The sequence below is a fragment of the Sinocyclocheilus rhinocerous genome, unplaced genomic scaffold (assembly GCF_001515625.1).
Source record: "Sinocyclocheilus rhinocerous isolate Xijiao unplaced genomic scaffold, SAMN03320098_v1.1 scaffold19, whole genome shotgun sequence".
Classification (NCBI taxonomy): domain Eukaryota; kingdom Metazoa; phylum Chordata; class Actinopteri; order Cypriniformes; family Cyprinidae; genus Sinocyclocheilus; species Sinocyclocheilus rhinocerous.
In genome coordinates, this window is record NW_015638975.1 from 1,075,764 (window position 1) to 1,079,656 (window position 3,893).

Sequence of the window (3,893 nt, forward strand, 5' to 3'; positions counted from 1 at the left end):
TCTCCAACAGCGTTAATTGCCATAATTTCTGCTCAATGTGAATCGACTTTCATCAGAGAACAGCACTGAGGCCCACTGGTTCCTCATCCAGCGCAAATGTTCCCTGGCCCATGCAAGACGATGATGCCTGAGCCTGGTGGTGTGGTCAGGTACCCTTGCAGGTCGTCTAGCTGATGTAAGCGGTTTTGAATGGTCTGACGTGACACTCAGGTGCCTCTCACCTCCCTTAAACATGGCCTGGAGTTGAGTGGCATTCATCATCCGGTTCCGCAGGGCATTGTTCACAATGAAGCAGTCATCAGCATGGGATGTGGCCAAAGGACGTCCACTTCTATGCCTTTCTGTGACTCTTCCAATCTCTCTGTGTCTCTGTTGCATCCTGTTGATGACACTCTGTGACACTCTAAGCTCAGTGGCAACTTCCCTCTGAGAACATCCCGTTAGATGCCTCGCAATGGCCAGGTACTGTTGATAAATTGTTAGGTGTCGTCTTGGTCTCATGATGTCAAAATGTGAACAGCATGATGAAGAGGACTGTTTAAATACAAATCGTCATTGAACCAGAACATTTAGTGGTCGATTCATGGATCAGACACTTTTTGAATTTTTGATTTTTTTAAAATCAATTTTTGTGGTTAATCACCTCGTTAGAGAACAGCATGTTATGCAATAAGTACTGAGACATTTAACAGCTGGACATGTGCATTCAAAAGTTTCGAGAATGTCAAATTAAGTTTACCTGTAAAGGTTATTATGCATTTTAGGTGCATTCTGAAATTTCACCCGAAAGTTGAATATCCCTAACTTTTTGAGAGTAGTGTATATAAATACATAGATATTAACCATGTGTTCATGCAGATGCATTACAATCTGGCTGACATTCCTTACCAGCATTATTAATGAGAATATCCAATCTCTCTTCAGTCTGCTGTACATCTTTGGCCAGAGCTCGGACAGACTGCAAGGAGGCCAGATCCAGCATCTTCACAACCACGTTGCCATTTCCACTCCTCTTTCTGACCTCATCTGCTGCTTTGTTGGCTCTGCCCATGTCTCTGCAAGCCAGGATGACCCTTGCACCTGAACAATGGTTCATAAATGGTCATTATGTTGTATCTTGGCACGATGCAATGCTTTTCTGCAGCCATCAAGCCTTCAACAAATACAACAAGGCTTGCATGCACTCTCTTACTGATCACAAATCAGAAACCAAAGTTGTCATTAGTTACAAACTGGGCCATGTTAGGGTGTTTTCACACCTGTAGATCGATTGCTCTGTTCTGAAACGGATTAAAATTATTACAATGTTGCTTTTTATTCTTGCTTTCTCACTACAACTGAACTGCTCCAGAGTTTGTTTTCAATCGAGCCGAGACCACCTTGTTCAGGCGATCTCGGACCGATTGTTTTGGCGCGGATCCGAGCGCCATTGCCATGTTCACATATGCCCAAACGAACCGAGCTAAGGGGGGAAACGTGCCAGGTTCCGAAACAAGGGGCCAGGTGTGAAAGCACTGTGGTTTGATAAGCGATGGATTGCATAATTAAACCAGTTTTTTCTTCCCCCTGTGGATTTATCATCCCTTTCAAACCCATCCCATATACCATTATTGTGTCTGTGAAGTTTCAGCACAAATCTACAACAGGACATGCTGTGAATATCACTTTTTGGGTGAAAGCAACAACATACTGTTTTCATTTGTGTCTCTTTAAATGCAAATGAGCTGCCTGCCCCTTTTCCAGAAGAGGGCTGTGCCTTCAGAGATCATGCCTTGGTTACTATGGCAACAACAAACAAAATATCCATTAAGGAGTGTCTATTTACACTAAGTACAAATAGCCCACCTTGTTGGTAGAGGCTATTTACACTAACTCCACCCACCGACTTGTGATTGGGCTAGTCAACATTACAAAAGACTCTTTGTCTATTAACAGCTGTAGTGGCGTAGATGGTAAAGTGCCTACCGAAGTCGTTTTTGACATGATCGATCCGGGTTCGAATCTGCCTTTTACCGAACTTTTTTTTCTCCCCTTTCAAATCTCATATCACATCGGAAAGGCATTTATTTTTAATAAAAATGAAGGAAATAATCTAAAAGTTGAAGTATCGGGTTGGATTAGGGTAGGTGTAGGGAGGGCTTTATTGTCTCTGTAAGGTGGCATTCATTTTATAATTTGAATTAACATTATAATTTAGCCTGCACTCAATACATTATTATTGCATACAGTTTTATAATGTACTACAATACTGAGGTGCAGATAATTGTCACTATTTGCAACAAGTAGTATAAATAGCAGGAAATCCTGCTATTTTAACATATTGTAAATAGAATCTATAGCTATTTGTACTTTGTGTAAATGGAATTAATTGCTATTTGCACTTAGTGTAAATAGCATCTATCACTATTTTCACTTACTGTAAATAGCCTCTATTGCTATTTACACTTAGTGTAAACAGCCACTGCCTTTTTATTATTATTATCTCTGTGGGGCTCATGAGACATTGCAAATTAGTCATTAGTCATCATGAAAAGTTTATTCTTTGCATGTGTTTAAAAAGCCTTGCCAGTATAAACGTCTGATAAAGTTTTCTGAGAGCACACACTAAGCATGCACACACGCACATAAAGCAGACTCTTTTGCGTCAACTATCAAATACACACAAGGTTTTGTCATAAACACACAGTTTCTTATAGCCACAGTCTGCATGTGTATCAGTATAGCTATTAGATCTGTGAAATGAGATTCTTGGACATGGCGACAAAGCACTACTAAAGCAACCTTGGGCATAAATATTTTAAATTTGAGGGGATACTGTGACGTGCATTTCCTAAAAAAATAAATAAACTCAGGACATATCCAGGCATTCGAGGGAGTTCAGAAACTGTGCTTAAAGAATAACTCCTTTTAGAGTGGACTTTATGGGGTGTGGACTTGTTGTAACTTTGCAGATATTTTTCATGCACAAAAAGTAACATCACACACTAAAGAAAGTAGAAAAAAAAACTTACTAAGACCCCTTTAAAACAGTATCAATATGTGACCCTGGACCACAAAACCAGTCACAAGTCGCACAGGTATATTTGTAGCAATAGCCAACAATACACTGTATGGTTCAAAATTATCGATTTTTCTTTTATCTCTTTTTCTTGTATCTCGGCCAAATATTGTTCTATCCTAACAAACCATACATCAATGGGAAGCTTATTTATTCAGCTTTCAGATGATATATTAATCTCAATTTCAAAAAAATTATGACTGGTTTTGTGGTCCAGAGTCACATATTTGTTTAAACTTTTGTTGTTTAAATCAAGGTCAGGTTTTTTATGCCATGTCACAAAAATAAATAAATAAAATAAATTTTGTTTTATACTATCACATACTTTAAGTTCTTTTAATGAAAAACAGATGGGTTAACCACATATCATGCTTTGATTTAAGATACTGTAATATTTGTTATTATCTTGGACATTAATATCACAAAACAGGATTACTACTATATATACTTTACCTCTCATATGATGCCAGTTCTTTAAAATAACATCTTTAGAGCTCCATTAAACTAAACTGACCTCTCTTGGCCATGTCCACCGCTGTCTCTTTGCCGATACCAGTGCTGGCTCCCGTTATCAGAACAGTTTTGCCGTCCAAGAGGGCTTTGCTGCTGCAGTCTCCCCCAGCCCGCCATCTCCGCAGGGCAAAGAGCCCGACACCTACCGGTACAGGTGCGACATTAGTCCAGCATTATTACCTCACCTCTAATTCATTACATCACCACTACTCTCTTAACGTCGGAAATGTCATTTTCCACGCTTGTAATTTTCAGATTTAAGTGCCTCATATTTACATATTTCTTGTTGTCGTGGGAAGCCACAACAACTTTTAAATATACA

The 3,893-nt window shown here is 39.2% G+C and overlaps 1 pseudogene; it reads right to left on the minus strand.

The window, feature by feature from the left end:
• The window catches only part of LOC107750506 (retinol dehydrogenase 11-like), a 12,486-nt pseudogene that overhangs the window by 7,733 nt on the left and 860 nt on the right, over positions 1-3,893 (minus strand).